This window comes from Lathyrus oleraceus, chromosome 1 (assembly GCF_024323335.1).
Source record: "Lathyrus oleraceus cultivar Zhongwan6 chromosome 1, CAAS_Psat_ZW6_1.0, whole genome shotgun sequence".
Taxonomy (NCBI): Eukaryota; Viridiplantae; Streptophyta; class Magnoliopsida; order Fabales; family Fabaceae; genus Lathyrus; species Lathyrus oleraceus.
The window spans coordinates 438,612,327-438,630,734 of NC_066579.1; the positions used below are offsets into that span (position 1 = coordinate 438,612,327).

The following is an 18,408-nucleotide window of genomic DNA, read 5'->3' on the forward strand; positions in this document are numbered from 1 at the left end:
TCATTTTTTGTTAGAAAAAAGTTGAAGATAAATGTTTGTGTGGAAAGATATGTATTCTTTAAAAGCCAATTCCATATATTTATAGAATATATAAGTTAAGATGTCAAGTTCTACTTCACAGATTATATTTTTTGGTATCCTAAAGTCAATCATTAGCCAATTTTCTATGAACATTTGAAAGAGCCTAAGATCACCTCTTTCCATTTTAAATTAATAATAATAATAATAATAATAATAATAATAATAATAATAATAATAATAATAATAATAATAATAATAATCTATAACTATAAATAAGGAGGAGGCAATCAATGTCACTTTCATTTCCATTTTATTCTTTAAAATACATTAATTTATTTAATTTTAAAAAATAAAAATTATAATAGGATGATTCCTATAACAATATATAGAATGATTTTAAATTCTTCCAATTTCATTCTTTAAACATCTATTTTTTTTTCTATTTTGTTTTTCAAAACTGTCCAACGATTACAAATAAAAAATAAAAAATTAATGTTGTCTTTGTGTTGTTTATCTAAGTATCTTTGAGAAATATTTAAATTGAGAAGTTAAAACCATAAGAAGTACAAGATGAAAGATGAAGAAATATTTTTTAAAAAAAGAGCTACAACCATACAACCATAAGAAATAGAAGATGAAAAAAGACTGAGAAAAATATATACAAAATTCAGAGTTTTTGGTTATGAAATATTAGTTTTAAAAAATTAAATGTATCTATGAGTATTTTTTTTTCTCACATTAAACATGAAAAAAAGTTATGAGGCACTTACTTTAGAAAATGTTACTATATACATCACTGAATTTTAAATTTTAAGAATGTTTTTTATATGAATTATTTTTAGTATGAAAGACTTTGATGCATTATGTGTGAAAGAAGGGATTGTGCATGAGGTGGTTCCACCATACACTCCACAGTAAAATGGAGACGCAGAAAGGAAGAATATAACAATTATGAATATGGTTAGAAGTATTTTGAAAGACAAGCATCTACCCAAAGAATTATGGGGAGAAGGTGTCGACTGTGACATATATCCTGATCAGACGTCCGACAAAGAAGCTAGAAGGAATCACGTCAAAAGAATGTTGGTCTAGTGTCAAGCCTAACTTAAGTCATCTGAGGGTGTTTGGATCTATAGCACATAGATATGTGCCAGATCAGTTGAGAAGAAAACTTGATGACAAGTCGAGTCAGATAATCCTGATAGGATATCATTCGACTGGAGGATACAAGTTGTTCGACTCAGTGAATAAGAAAGTAGTGATCAATAGGGACGTGATCATAGATGAGCTTAAGGAGTGGGATTGGACTAAGAATGTCAAGAAAGATTCAGTAAGAATCTTTTGTGATGAACTAGTTAGTGAAGTCAAAAGAAAAGTTCAACAGGAAGAAGTTAGAGGTGAAGCAGGCCTAAGCAAACCTCAAAGAACAAAACACATGCCTGCAAGGTTACAAGAATGTGTGATTACATAAGATGATGTGGTCAATGATGAAGGTGAGCTGGTACATTATGCTTTCTTAGCAGATGTCGAACCTGTCAATGCAACTGAGGCATTAAAAGATTCAAAGTGGATGAAACCAATGGACGAAGAGCTGAAGTCAATCGAAGTCAACAACACTTGGTCACTTGTCGAATTTCCCCAAGACAAGAAGGCAATGGATGTGATGTGGGTATACGAGGTGAATTTGAATTCTAGAGGAGAAGTGACTCGACACAAGGCGAGACTTGTGGTGAAAGGATTTCTTCAGAAAGAAGGAATCGACTTCGATGATGTTTTTACACCTGTTACTAGGATCGAAACAACCAGGTTGGTTGTTGGTCTAGCAAACATAAACAACTGGAAGATGTTCCAGATGGATGTGAAATATGCATTCCTGAATGGCCCCTTAGAAGAAGAAGTCTATGTTGCACCACCAGCTGGGTTTGTGAAACAAGGCGAAGAAAGAAAAGTGTACAGGTTGCATAAAGCCCTGTACGGACTTAAACAAGCTCCAAGAACTTGGAACAAGAAGATAGATGGCTTTCTAAGGAAAAAGGAATTTGTGAAGTGCAAATATGAACATGGAGTATATGTAAGAAGAAGCAAGAGTGAATTTCTTATACTATGTCTCTATGTCGATGACTTGTTGATAATTGGTACTTGTAAGAAGGAGATCGAAGGCTTCACAGGTGATCTCAACAAGGAATTTGAAATGTCAGATCTGGGTGACATTTCATATTTCCCTAGCATCGAATTCTACAAGAGTGGTAGAGGTTTGATGATGCATTAAAGAAGGTATGCAGGCGAAATTCTCAAGATATATGAGATGCAAGATTGCAACCCAACTTCGAAAATTGAACCCGGATTACAACTTTCAAAAGATTCAGATGAAGATGATGTTGACCCAATCCAACATAGAAGACTTATTGGGTCACTTTTATACCTTTGTCATACAAGGGCTGACTTAGCATACAATGTAGGTATGATGAGTAGGTTCATGCAGAAGCCAAATGTATCACATCTAGTAGCGACGAAGAGGATACTAAGGTATCTAAAAGGAACTCTCGACTATGGCATTTTGTTTTCTACAGGTGATGAAGGAAAAAAATGCAAATTAGTGGGATACACCGACTCAAGTTGGTATAGTAATGCTAAGGATCAAAAATCCACAACTGGCTATGTGTTTATGCTAGATGGTCCTCCAGTTGCTTGGAGTTCGAGAAAAGAGCCAGTAGTGGCATTATCGTCATGCGAAGAAGAATACAGAGTTGATTCTCTTTGTGCATGTCAAGCAATATGGATGGTGAATCTGGTCGAAGAGATAACAGCGAAGAGTCATGGAGCAATTACCATGAAGATCAATAGCATGTCAGCTATCAATCTGGCAAAGAATCCGAAAGTACATGGTCGAAGCAAGCACATCGAGATGAGGTTCCATTATCTTCGAGAGCAGGTAGAGGATGTGAAGATGAATATGGAACACTGCAGAACTGAGAATCAGATTGCAGACATCACGACAAAGGGAGTGCAGGTCGAAGTATTTAGAAGACTAAGAGTTATGATGAATGTAGATAGCTTAGACATAATGAATAAGGTGGTGTGTTAAATTATAGTTCCTTGTGTCGAAGCAGGTTTCTCGATAGAACAAGGAAGTGTCAAACCACCTAGTATGTTGAGTTGTGTTAGTGTGTCGAAGTGTCGAAGCACGTTGCTTCACACAGGATTTCGACTTAGGCCTATTTTAGTAGTGTTAGCTATTTTGAGCTTTTATAGTTTTGGGATTTGGTTTGGGATCCAAGTTAACCTAAATCTATAAATAGAGGGAGTAACCCTTATTCTTGTAATGAAGTGAATAGAGCATTCATAATATTGTATTCACAGTTTTGCAGTTACAAAGTGAATAAGAAGTTTTCCGCAATTTGTGGGCAGAGAGAAACTCTGCAGAATTTAATTCTTCTATCCTTCATCGTTCTTTTATTTCTTTCTCTATTGTTCTTCTTTTCATCGTTATTTACTTTTTTTTCTTCTTTCTTTCTCCATTGTTCTTCTTTTCATTGTTATTGTGTGGGTGATAACAATCTTGTTCATTAAAATTGATTGAAATTCTCCATATATTTTACTGGATTTCCAACAAAACGAAGTAATAAAATGATCTAAATCACCGGAAATAAGCAAGAGACTACTAATCACAAAATACCAACTATTTTATTATCATCACTGCTATGTTACATCAAGAACAACAATCATGAGTAAGAGAATCAGCATATTCAAAACAATATCAAGAATAACCACGTAACAAACTCTAGACTCATAAAACCATAAACCTTGCTTTAACTTATTCTTCAAATGTGACTTTTTAATTTTTGATTGGAATAGAAGCATGTCCATTGATTCCACACACTCCATACGATTTATTATAGTCCCTTTTGATCCGCATATAACCCTGTATTCCCCATGTTGTCGCATGTGAGTTCTTCACAATCCAGTAATCTTCACCATTTAAGGAATTATAACCCACTATTAGCATGGCGTGAGTTACATTTTTAGGATCCAACGGGAAATCTTCACCTGTAAACATTTCCTGTCAATGGATAAATACATTCTTCATTAACAAATGTAAAAATACTTTAAAAAAATAGTAAGAGATGCTTAAATTGTAGTTGCGGGTCACAGTTGTGTATGCGGCCATTATGGTTGTTGTGATGAATATTAGGGGTGTTGCTGCAATGATTCCTGATTATGAGATGCTTAAAATATACATTTGAGAGACAATTAAAGTTAACATTTTTCATTACATCAGAATAAGATTGAGATTAGGAGTTCTAACATTTAAGTTTTAGTGAGAAGAACCGAACAAGCATGGCCAAAAATTATGAGATGCAATTTTTGATGTGCGCGGTAAATATGATTTTAAATAACACTACAATTGCTGCTCAATGTTGTTGTGAGGTCTACCGCATCAACAATATTGCGGACCTAGTTGCGAATTCGGACTACAATTTAAAATTATGCTTATATATTTTCATTTTGAAATTTTTGCATCCATTATGGTGCGGTAATGGCGTTTCACGTCCACAACGGTAGTTTGCGGTTGTAACGGTGTTTTGTCATGGTTATATAAATTTTCGACAATGACTTTGTTCTCAATCCTTTGGTTCATACCATACTTTTGATCACACTTCTTTTCACCTCCCATCAATAGTTCTTTGAACTACGGAGCTCTGAATTCCTCATTGCACTATGAGGATACGTAGGCATGAGGGCTCCAATCCTCACCGAACACTCTATCTATTTCTTTTCTTTTCCCCTTATTCTTTTGTGAGTAATATTTAGATATCACACTTAATCGAGCGAGAACAATCAAAATGATTCCCATGGAGTACCATGGATGTTAGGGATGTTAATACCTTCCCCTTGTATAACCGACTTCCTTACCCATCATATCTCTTTTCCCGGGTTTTATCGATGTTTTCCCTTTCCTTCGGGAATAAATAAAGTTCGATGGAGACTCTGTTGTATGTTCGAGCATGCGATACGTTCGGGTATATTTTCGCTACCTTCATATGCCTTATCTTATTATGATTTAATTTGAAAAATGTTTTATAACCAAATAAAGATAAAAATGTTTATAATTATAAACACAAATTGAAATGTTGTACGAATAAAAGTGTTAGTTGACTTATTATTTTAATAATTACAACATAAAGTTTTAACAAAACAAAATCAGCTTTCACCACGCCTTTACTACGAAAATGATTTAGGTGACTTTACTGTTTAGTTAATATGATGAAAGAATGAATAACTAATCTATATTATATTGATGTGAGAGAATAATTTATCAATTAGCGTTACCAAAGTTATTGAAACCTTGTCCCCTTCACCACGTTCACCGTCATTGGTTGATCTTCTTCCTGAATGGGAAGTGGTTTTCATGGAATTTGTTTCTCTCCAATTTTGTCTCTCATGTGTAATTTTAAACCATTTGATTAATTAAACTATTAAAATACAAGAAAGAGAAAAAAATATCATTTAAAAAAGAGAGAGAAATATATCACTTTTAATTTCTTTTATTTTTTCATCTACTAAATAACTTAACTTAAGAAAACAAGAGACCATAAAAAAGACCACGTCACCCCATATAATTTGTTACTAAAAGCACATTGTTCTTTTTATTTTAAAATATTTTTTTTAAATAACATAACATTGAAATGAGACACCATAATTTTTTTATTGTATTGAAAATATATTTTATTTCTTATGAAGCTTTCAATCTTTTTTATAAAAATATATAAAATATTTATTTAGTAAAAAAATGTATAAAATATTTATTTGATAAAAAATATTTTAAAAAAACAACAATCTGCTTTTAGTAACAAATTATATGAGGCGGTGTGGTCTTTTTTATTGTCTTTTGTAGTCTTAAGTTAAGTTATTTAGTAAATGAAAAAATAAAAGAAAATAAAAAATGATATATTTCTCTCTCTTCTTTAAATGATATTTTTTTCTCTTTCTTGCAATTTAACAGTTAGATTAATCAAATGGGTTAGAATTGCACATGAGAGAGAAAATTGGAGACGATCCAATTTCGGTTTTCATACAGATTACTCATGTTGAACTGTAGTCTGTGTCCAACTCTAATATGTTGATTGACTGCAAACTCCCTCAAAAACCTTGAAAACCTCACTAGGTATGGATACGTATCATACTCCAATTCACAAAATCCTGATTCCCAATATAACCCAACAAAACTTATTCCATGCATGGTTGTATTCCCCATGTATTCTTCAATGTCACCAGGTAACCATTTTTAACAAAAACAAAAACACAAAGTGAATTGAAAAACCAACCAAATAGGGAATGCCTTGGGGATCCTCTGTCACAAAATGGTTGAAGGTCATAACTTTTTGGAGAGATCGAGTTCGTGTATGCCAAGTAGGGAATGAGGCAGGAGTAATTGGTTCCATTTTTTGAATGATGTGGAGTTGGTTTCTTCCCAAGCATCTGAAGAAAAGATTATGATGACCTTCAAATTGATAATGATCTCTTAAAGGCATCCAACCAGTTGTGATCCTAGGTATTTCATTATCTTGGTTGAATTCAACCATGAGTTGAAGACCTGTTTCATCATATAGGCCCCAAAGCTTTCCCAACTCCCCTCTGAATTCTTCATAAAATTCTGGTTCAATCTCGCATAGGACCTAACAATGCATATGAAAAAAATGTTGAATTGTAATTCCTTGTGTAGAAGCAGGTTGCTCGACAGAAGCAAGGAAGTGTCGAAGCATGTTGCTTCACACAGGATTTCGACTTAGGCCTATTTTATTAGTGTTAGTTATTTTGGAATTTTATAGTTTTGGGCTTTGACTTGAGGTCCAAGTTAACCTAAATCTATAAATTAGTGGAGTAACCCTTATTCTTGTAATGAAGTTAATATAGTATTCATAGCATTGTAATTCACAACATTTTATAGTTGCAAAGTGAATAAGAAGTTTTCCACAGTTTGTAGGCAGAGAGAAACTCTGCAAAATTTAATTATTCTTCTCCTTCATTGTTCTTTACTTTCTTTCTTTCACCATTGTTCTTCTTTTTATTGTCATTGTATGGGTGATAACAATCTTGTTCATCAAAGATTGATTGAAATTCTCCATAGGTTGTAATGGATTTCCAGCATCTGGTATCAAGAACTCCAGTTTAATCGTTTCTTGGGAAGAAAATCACCATGACAATGAATCATCCAAAAAGGCATTTTCCTTCAAATATTCTGATTCTCAAGTATAATAATTATGAGAATTGGTGCAAGTAGATAAAGGTTGTGTTCTGTTATCAAGATCTTTGGGATCTTGTGAAGGAAGGAGTAGCAATGCTAGCAGAAGACGCGACAGATCATGAAAAAGTTGCACATAACGAATTAAAGAAGAAAGATTGTAAAGCCCTCTTTATAATCCATCAATGTGTTGATGCAGATAACATTGAAAAGGTTAATGATGTAGATTCAGCGAATGAAGCATGGGAAATTATGGAGAAATCATTTGGAGGCGTGGAGAAGGTGAAAGAGGTGAGATTACAAACTCACAAAAGAACGTATAAATTACTTCAGATGGAAGACAATGAAGCATAACTGATTTCTTCACCAAGGTTACGAAATTGGTGAATCAAATGAAGGTATGTGGAGAAGTGTTGACATCAAGATTTGTTGTTGGAAAGATCTTAAGATCGTTGGCATCAAAGTTCGACCACGTGGTAGTATCCATAGAAGAATCGAAGGATTTGTAAAAACTGACAAAGGAAGAGATTAAAGGGACGCTTGAATCTCATGAACAAAGAATGGATGAAAGAGCTGCAAGAAAGTAGAAGAGTGATATGGCTTTGCAGGCTCAATCAATAAAAGAAAGAAAAGGCAAAGGAAAGTGGAATGGAAATAAAGGCAGAGGAGGCTACAACAATTCGACTTGTCAAAATCAGCAAGAAGGAAACTGGTTGAATCAAAGAAAACCCTAGAACCAATGCAACCAAAGAGGCGGTGTTGCAGATAGAGGAAGATGTGGTGGTCAAAATCCAGACAAGAGTCACATTCAGTGTTACAATTGTCAGAAGTATGGTCATTATTTTAGTGATTGTCCAGAAAAGCAGAAGAATCAAGAAACTTATGCAAAGTTGGCGAAACATGAAGAAGAAGAGATGTTGTTGATGGTTACAACGAGAGATGAAGAGAAATTCAAGGACCAGTGGTACTTGGACTCAAGATGCTCATCACACATGTCTGGAAGGAAAGATTAGTTTGTCAACATAAAACCCCCAATGAAGAACATGGTGAAATTTTCAAATGACAACACTCTAGAAGTTGAAGGTGTTGGTGAAGTTTTGATTATGAGGAAAGATGACAAGAGGTCAGTAATTTCAAATATGTTGTACATACCAGGCATGAAGAGCAATTTGCTCAGCATATAGCAGTTAGTCAAAAAGAGCTACAGAGTGTCGATCAAAGACAATATGATGAGAATTCTCGAATCAAATGGAAGGATGATCTTGAAGGCTCAAATGTCTGAGAATAAAACCTTCAAGATTGAACTAAATATGATTGAGCATAAGTGCCTTACAACAACAGCCAACAGAGATGAATGGATATGACATTATAAACTTGGCCATCTCAATTTCAAAGACATTAGAGATCTGAAGAGAAGAAATATGGTTTCAGGATTACCAGAAATTGACATTCCAAAGGAAGTGCGTGAAGAATGTGTGCAGGCGAAGCAACATAAGAACAAATTCAGTAAGGATGCAGGAAACATGTCAAAGGCAATTCTTGAAGTCATATACTCTGATATATGTGGTCTTCTCCGGGTGGATTCGATTGGAGGTAACATATATGTTGTTACATTCATAGATGATTTCAGTCGAAAACTGTGGTCTTACCATATCAAGAAGAAAAGTGAAGTGATAGAGGTATTTGCGAAGTTTAAATCTATGGTCGAAAGGCATAGCGGTCGAAAGATGATCACGACTTTATGAGTCTATTGGGGTATTAACTGCAAGTGCATAGTCTAATCGCGTAGTTTTAAAAGATATCGATCCCACAGGGACTTAATGAATCGATATACCGTTTTCCTAAGGTTACTTCGTAAAGCTAAGGCGGATGATACTTTGTTGATTAGGGGGAAAAGTAAAACTAAAATCGGATCTAGATTAAATATCAAATAACGTGGATATCGGTATGTAGTTCGTCGTAATTAGGGAATCAAATCTTCGTTGGTTTCTTAGTTTTAAAATAAGTCTTTTCAGTAGACACTATTGATTAAAAATCTTCTCTCAAACTCTCGCTCTGTTGAATCAGACTATGACTTTATATTAACGTACGCTCTCACTATTTAGTTAAGTCTAAAATCACTTTTTGAAAACAATAGAATCTATAGAAACTCTTTTTAAGGAAATACTAACCGTTTAAACACCCTCGTCTCAAACTCTCGCTCTGTTGACTTAGATTATATGATTAAACTTAAATGCTTAACTCTCGTCCTCACATTTAACCTTTAAAAATACTTTTTGAAAATGATTAGAATTTAATTAACTCTAAAAATTGCTTTCGCCCTGATTTAAAGTTAATGTCCAATTTACAGTGTCCAGTTAAAAGCTCAAACCGTCGTTCTATTGATTTTAACTTCTTTATGTCTTTTACTCTCGTACAAAAACTTTGGTATTAACTCTGTAAATTGAGACCATAAAAAGAGTGACTATATTTTTAAATAAATTTAAACCAACTTAGTTTTGATTCCTTTATTCCGCTTACTTTACATACCGATATCTAAGTTTATTTAGCCGAACATGCTAAACAAGCCTAAATAATAATTATGCTTAAATACAGCCATATCAGACAAACAGTATAGATAAACAGCAGTACATAACATATATAAATTAAAACAATAAATTAATGAACCTGTAAAATTAATAGAAATCTTGGTTGTTCCCTAACTTCGATGCTTGAACACTCCACCACAAACTGGTTGGATTTGTTCTTCACAATCTTCGTTCGGACAAGAAAAATAAAGGCGAAGGAATAAAATACTATGACCTAACGTAAGGTTAGATCCAGTAAAAACTACACAATAGTTTCCGGTGTAGAAACTAGTGTGAAAGAAAATAAATTCAATGCTTTGGAAATTAACTAGAAAAGAAAAGGAAATAAAAAATGCTAAGAAAGTAGAATGCTGTAAAATAATTTGCTGTAAAAGCTTGCACGGCGGAAAAAAGGAGAGAGAAGCCAGGGCACCACTTAAGATCTATTTATATTCATCCCTCCTGTAACCGTTTCCCAAAAATTCCTTTAGTAGGTTTCCTCGTGTGTCAACGAGTCAAGCGAAGAAAAAGGGCGAACGTGCTTCTGTTACGCGTCAAAGCCAAAAAAATAGGAATGGGGGTGTGACGCTCGTCACACCCTGTGTTACGCTCGTAACACTGAGCAGAGGGGCGTGACGCTCGTCACTCCTTGTGTGGCGGTCGTCACAGCATCACAGCGCTTCTCCTTTGTAGTTGTGGGTTGGGCTTTAGTGGAATGCTTCTTTTTGCACCCCCTTTTCTTTCTTTTTCACGTATGCTTCAAATAATGTTACCTGAAATAAATAGAAGGAAAATACCAAGTAATATCGAATAATATAAAATAAATCGGATCAAATAATAATATAATTTAATTAAATCAAGTCCAAAAATGTGATATTATTTCATGTTATCAAACTCCCCCACACTTAGACTTTTGCTTGTCCTCAAGCAAGATATAATGTAGAAATCGGTTTAAAATATTAGCCAGATGAAATTTCCAAACACACCTCAATTCGTAGTAGGTTGCAAGTGAATCTCGTTTAAAAATAACTTGAGCTTAATCTTAACATCACAAATTACTGTAACAACACTAGATAACCCCACCTTATGCAAACCAGTTCGAGTCGTGCTATTATAGCTATCCTAGTTCTTTTACTCTTATTTCACCCGTTTTCGTTCTAGCGAAATCACATTAAGCCCTTTATCTTTTCGCGCACATAGTGGAGTAACCGGTTAACGATTATGATCCCCTTTTAGCTAGAAGTTCTGGTACATAAGTTGGATAACTTCGTTATTTAGTCCATTGCAAATTGCGGGGGATCGGATCGTAGTCCGCCCTACCAAGTTCAGCACCAGAAACCGCTGAACCAACTCACAATGGATCGTTCATACAATGTTTTTGTAGGGTCCGCAACCTTTGGATTAAATGATCGGGTAAGGATCACCTAACTTAGTTAGTGCATTTCTTGATTTTTAATATATTGTTTTTGGGAATCATTCACTTATATTCATCGGCTCTCCACGTTGTTTGCTATTAAGATGGTGCTGACTTCTCGTATAAAATACTCGGGGTTACTATAAAACTAAAAGTTCAAGGAATTGATATAATAGGTACTTAGCCCGATCTAACATGTTGAGGTTTTTTAGAGTGTTGGGGCGGTAATAATTTTTGTCTTAATTTTACTCAAGTTTGATAAAATAAGCAACCTTTATACTTATTGAGTGTGTTGAATTTTTGTTATGGCTCGAGAAAATTGAGGGGAATAGATAATAAAATTTTTCACACTAGGGACTCGACTTGAAATAAATATATTATATTTTTTTTATTTTTTTATTTTTTTATTTTTTTTATAAAAGGGAAATAACAATGAAAGGGAAAATAACATACTTGGAAGAGGAATGTTGAAAGAGAAATAATCATAACTGAAACAAAGTTTCCCCCCCCCACACTTAAATGAAACATTGTCCCCAATGTTTTAGAGAAAAGCGAAATGAAAGAAAGGAAAAAAATAAATAAATATGCTCAATTCTGCCTGCGTCCTCTTGTTCTCGGACCCGGTGATCGTTGACGAACTTCCAAGTCATCAAACCTGTTGAGCAAGTCAGTGAACCGCTGGTCGGTTATTGCATTCCTCGCTTCCTGTTGTTGTTGCATCTGGCGCATCAGTTGCATTACTTCGTTATTCTGCGCATGCATAGCATCAATAACATCCATGATGTCATCATTAGTTGCTGGCCTTCTTCTTCGACGACGTCGGGAGGATGGACCAGTTGCATTATCGGAAGGGTTAAGCGGGGCTGACTGTTGTTCAGGACCGTGATCACCTTGCTCCATTTCCTCAAACTCGTCCGGGGGCGGGTTTGCTTGTGTAGGCTCGGTAGCTTCGGGAGCATTCAGATCGTAGATGAATCGGTCGGGGTTGGTGACATCTGTGAGGGCAATGTTGGGAAAAACAACGCTTGGGACTTCTTGGTTATTCACCATAAGATAATACATTCCGCCTACCCTATTTTTGATTAAGCGGCTGGAGCGACAATAGCTTATATCCATAAATAGGGGTGGCAGAGATTGTAAATTTTGAAGTTGGTCCCCTAGATTTAAACCAAGTGCTATGGTGGTTATTAATCCTCCAATCACAAAAGGTTGGCGGCCTCTAGCACAAAGGGTACGAATATGGTGAAGTAAGAAAGAAGCGGCGTTTACCTTTGTATCCAATTCAAAGACGCAGTGGAGGAAGAATAATTCCTTCGCGTTGACTTTGCTGTTGTTGAGTCGACCAAAAATGGTGTTTTGCAGAATGCGGATAAAATACCGGATAGTGGGGTTATGTATGTGTGAAGCAAGTAGTGCATCCCAGTTATTGGTTTCCACACCGGATATTTTTCTAAAGAGGTCGAAGGCGTTTATGTGCCACTGTGAGTTCGGAGGGATTCTTGGGTGGACTTGGCCTCCTACAGAAAAGTGTAGCATGGCACTCAACTGTTCCTGGGATAGTGAGTACTCGGTGTTGAACATGTGGAAATTTGCGGTACCGGTTAAGTACTCGTCTTCACCGGTTGGAGTGGTGTATGAATAAGAACTTAAAAATTCTAAGGTGAGTGATGGGTAGGTAGGTTGATTTTGTGAGCAAAGAAAAGTTAAATCAGAAAGCCTAAGTAGCCATTGCACACCTTGAAGTAATCCTAATTCTTGTAAACAATTTAAATCAGGATACCTGGTAGATACGACACCTCGTTGTTGGAACCGATCGAACTGCTCTCGTTGATAGTTATCATCTTCAGATCGGAAGATGATATTTCCGAATTGTGGGTTCTCTCCCATAGTGATAGGTAGGTTGAAAGAAGGAAAGGGGATGAAAATGTATTTGTATAGAGTGGTTTGTTAGAATGATGTGGTGTAGGAAGAAAGGTATTGTAGGTATTTATAGGAAACGTTTTTGGAATTGGGAAGGTGAGTGGGTGAGAGAAAAATAAATGTGGATGAATGTGAGTGAGATGGAGTAAAGGTGAGTTGAATGGAAAAATGAAAAGATGGGGAGCAACGGTCATGTCCCCAACGGTCACCAACGTTCACCTATTCTGGAGCTATCACGCTCATGACAGAAGGTGTTACGGGCGTCATGTGCATTTGCGTGACGACCGTGATGGCTTGTGTGACGCTCGTCACACCAGTTAGCTTGCAACGGTCACTGGCGCTCGTGACTGCTGATGTGGGTGCTTCATAAATTATTTTTATTTGTTTTGTTTATTATATTTGCTATTGTTATATTTTTGAATTGCCATGTATGCTATTCTACTACACACCATAGTGTATATATATATTTTTCGCTAATAGGCTATGTAAGTAGTAGCATATAGTGAATATCATTACTGGTAATTGTAGATATTGCATAAATCAAAATAAAATAAACCAATAATGCCAATAGCTTCAATAAATATAATGTAACATTTGAAGACAAAAGAAAACATGGAAAAGCAAATACTAAGATTAAAAGCAATGTTAAACGAAACTATAAATTGCCTAAAACTAAAACTAATTAACTAAAAACTTCTAGCCACTTGTAGGATCTCTGGCCGGAGGAGCAAAGGAATTGACACGGTTTAGCAACTCGTGGAATTGATTTGTCATACTACTCATGTCTCCTAGAAATTCATGTCCCATATTAGTGAACTCCTCTCTAATGGCATCTTGTTCTGACATCAAGGCTTGAATGGCGGTGTTATAATCAGTTCCGGGCATATGATGTCTATGATCAGGTATTTCCGATTCTGCGGGCGGGATAGGATGAGGTGGAGAGGCAACATCATGGTAACCAGTTGGTGTCTGTGGATCAGACTCAGCATAAGGAATCTGGTCGTCACAAATCTCATAGTCTTGGATGGATTCAACAGATCTAACAGGAGAAGGTATTCCATTCAGGTTGTAGAGCCAATTATTTCGGTTATGGACACTAGTCATCGGACTAGGCATGGTGAATAGGTAAAAGCTTGGTTATTAATTATTAGTTCAAACTCTTCAGGTCCAAGGTTTCCTATAAACATAGTGTTGAAGAGGAAAGGTATATTCATAGGCTCAATGCCACAAAAAGGGTTCAAGTCAAGCATGGGTTGGCGCAGTCCAATAGCATTAGCAATCATAGTTATCAATCCTCCTATTAGGATCGGTGCACAGTCATCTTGAATAAGGCGGTCAAAACTCGCCAACATATAAGTGGCACCATTCATTGGACGGTTCTGGGAAGCACAAAATATTATGAAGAGTTCATCACGTGATACTGTGGTAATGTTTGATTTCTTCCCAAAAAGAGTGTGTGCTAGGATCTTGTGGAAATAACGAAAAGTCGGATTATGTATGTTTCCAGAAAGAAACTCATGTTCCTCGGGGTCGTCATTACCCGTCAAACTTCCTCAAAAATGCTCAAGCTCTCTATATTCAAAAAGGTCTTCTTGGCTCATGGTGAATGTATCAAAAGAAGTAGGGAACCCTAAAAGGTTAGTAAATTCTTGAATGTTATACTGATACTCCATGTTGAACATCCTGAACTGAATGAAACCTCGGCTTATTCCTTTTCCATGGTTTGGTAGATACATCAGGGAGCTAAGGAATTCTAGAGTTAGCCTTCGGTAAGTGACAAATTGTCTTCGAATAGGAGTAGTTTCCCACCCTATTTGACTCAACAGATACAGGACACTCTCTCTTAGTCCAAGGGCAGTCATTGCTCAATCATCAGCATAAAAACTTGGGTGCATCTCTCTCTATGCTAGTTCTTCAAATTTTTGTCTCTGAGCTCTCCCTCTGAATTTGATACCCATACGATCAATATGTCCCATCAGGTTAATGTTAACTAAAGAAAGGAAAAACAAGAATTTAGTCAGGATTTGGCCAGATGCCGAAAGAAGAAAAGAAGAAAAGTTTTATAAAATAAAATAAATGAAGAATGGATACTGAATAAAATCAAAAAGAATAATAAAATAAAAATAGAAAATAAAATAGAAAGTTGTGGGTTGTCTCCCACGAAGCGCTTTGTTTAATGTCGCAAGCTCGAAATAAAAGTATTAAATTTTAATCTATAAACTTTGGAGACAATACGTCTAAGTGCAGGACTTGCGAGTCTTCATTGTTTTCATCATAGTGATAATGTTTCAGACGCTGCCCGTTTACGATAAATGCTTCAATAGATTTTCCTTTAATTTCCACAGCCCCACTAGGAAAGACATTAGTGACTTGGAAAGGGCCTGACCATCTAGAGCGTTGTTTTCCTAGGAATAACTTAAGTCTAGAGTTGAACAAAAGGACTACATCGCCTTGTTTGAAAGTTTTTCTTGATATACGTTTATCATGCCATTTTTTCGTTCTTTCCTTGTAGATTCTGGCATTTTCGTATGCGTCTTGTCTAAGTTCCTCTAATTCGTTTATATCAAGGATTCGCTTTTCACCGGCGGTCTTATAGTTTAAATTTAAATTTTTAATAGCCCAATAGGCCTTATGTTCTAACTCTACTAGGAGGTGGCAAGATTTACCATAAATAAGCCTTAATGGGGTTGTTCCTATGGGAGTTTTCTAAGCGATTCGATATGCCCATAAAGCTTCGGGTAATTTTGATGACCAATCTTTCCTTGATGTAGCGACTGTTTTTTCCAGTATCTGTTTAATTTCTCTGTTAGATACTTCCACCTGTCCACTAGTTTGAGGATGGTAAGGTGTTGCTACTCGATGTTTTACGCCATACTTAAACAATAATTTTTCGAGTATCTTAGATATGAAATGCAATCCACCATCACTGACGACTATTCTTGGGACACCAAATCTTGGAAAGATTATATTCTTAAAGAGTCTAGTTACTACTCGTGTGTCGTTTGTTGGAGAAGCTATAGCCTCAATCCATTTTGATACGTAGTCAACCGCTACGAGTATGTACTTGTTACCGAAAGAAGGTGGAAAAGGTCCCATGAAATCTATTCCCCACACGTCGAAAATTTCTACTTCCAAAATGCCCTTTTGCGGCATCTCGTCACGTCTAGATATGTTTCCTGTGCGTTGACACCTATCACATTTCTTGATAGCAGCATGCACATCTTCCATATGTTTGGCCAATAAAGACCGGCTTGTAGGATTTTAGAGCCGGTCTTGGATGTACTTGCGTGTCCATCATAAGGAGCGGAATGCCAATGTTGGATTATACTTTCTACCTCTTCTTCAGGTATACACCGACGGAAAATACCATTGGGGCCTCTTTTGAAAAGTAAAGGGTCGTCCCAGTAAGAATGTTTTATGTCATGGAAGAATCGTTTCTTTTGTTGGTAGGATGAATCAAGTGGAACCACTCCGGCGGCTAAATAATTGACAAAATCAGCGTACCATGGTGTAACGCATACAGCCAAGGTGGTCTCTACCTGTTCATCAGCTCTATTTTCTTCCAAATTAGCTATAAGTTTATCGTACGAGAAATCATCATTGATCGATGTTCTTTCCGGTTCCAGGTTCTCAAGTCTAGAGAGGTGATCTGCTACTACGTTTTCAGTTCCTTTTTTATCTATGTTCCAAATCAAATTCTTGTAACAACAAGATCCACCTTACGAGTCTGGGTTTAGCGTCCTTTTTTGTTAAGAGGTACTTAATGGCAGCGTGGTCAGTGTAAACGATTATTTTAGCTCCGACCAAGTAAGAACGGAATTTATCTAGTGCAAATACTACTGCTAAAAGTTCTTTCTCGGTCGTGGCGTAATTCATTTGTGCTTCATCTAGAGTTCTACTCGCATAGTATATGACGTGAAGTTTTTTATCCTTTCGTTGTCCTAAAACAGCGCCTACGACATAGTCACTTGCGTCACACATTATTTCGAATGGTTCATTCCAATCTGGAGTCTGCATTATGGGTGCGGAGATCAATGCTTGTTTAAGTGTTTGAAATGCTTCTAAACATTTATTGTCGAAGATGAATTCAGCGTCTTTCATTAATAATCCGGTTAAAGGTTTAGTTATTTTAGAGAAATCTTTAATAAATCATCGATAAAAACCGGCATGTCCTAAGAAGCTTCGTACTTCTCTCACAGTTTTCGGAGGTTGAAGGTTTTCGATTACTTCTATTTTGGCTTTGTCTACTTCAATTCCTCTATTTGATATGATGTGTCCTAAAACAATCCCTTCTTGTACCATAAAGTGACATTTTTCCCAATTAAGTACTAGGTTTACTTTTACACATCGTTCTAGAACTCTTTCTAGGTTTTCAAGACATTCTTCGAAACTTTGCCCGCATACGGAAACGTCATCCATAAAGACTTCCATGATGCTTTCGAGAAAATCGGCGAATATTGCCATCATGCACCTTTGGAAGGTTGCAGGAGCATTGCACAAGCCAAACGACATTCGTCGATAAGCGAAAGTACCAAAAGGACATGTGAACGTTGTCTTTTCTTGGTCATCAGGATGAATTGGTATTTGAAAGAAGCTTGAGTAACCGTCTAGATAGCAGAAATGAGAATGCTTGGCTAGTCGTTCTAACATCTGGTCTATGAATGGTAAAGGAAAATGATCTTTTCGGGTTGCTTTGTTTAGCCTCCTATAGTCAACGCATATTCTCCATCCCGATTCGATTCGTTTGGTTATAGTTTCTCCTTTTTCATTTTCGATTACGGTTATACCCCCTTTCTTTGGTACTACGTGTACAGGGCTAACCCATTTGATATCGGATATAGGATATATGATACCTGCCTCTAATAACTTCGTTACTTCCTTCTTCACTACCTCACTCAGAATCGGGTTTAGTCTCCTCTGATGTTCCCTAGAAGTTTTACAGTCTTCTTCTAGCATGATGCGGTGCATACAAATAGAAGGACTTATCCCTTTAAGATCGGTGATGTTGTATCCTAGTGCGGTTGGATATTTTCTTAAGATATGTAGGAGTTTTTCGGTTTTGAGTTTTCCTAGGTCTGCATTGACTATCACTGGTCGTTCAAGTTCTGAGTCTAGGAATTCATATCTCAGATTTTTGGGAAGTGTTTTCAGGTCGAGGGTTGGTTTCTTAAGGCATTGCGTGGGATCCGATGTTATTGCTAAACATTGGTTCTGTCTGTCTTCTACACGACAGTCAGCCAATT

The 18,408-nt window shown here is 36.2% G+C and overlaps 1 protein-coding gene across 1 annotated transcript in view; it reads right to left on the reverse strand.

The window, feature by feature from the left end:
• Positions 1–3,757: 3,757 nt before the first annotated feature.
• LOC127080958 (ervatamin-B) overlaps positions 3,758–18,408 on the reverse strand; it is a 37,217-nt gene continuing 22,566 nt past the window's right edge. The window contains exon 5 of the mRNA XM_051021249.1: positions 3,758–3,824. The gene's annotated coding sequence lies outside the window, so the exon portion shown is untranslated. The remainder of the gene's footprint in view (positions 3,825–18,408) is intronic.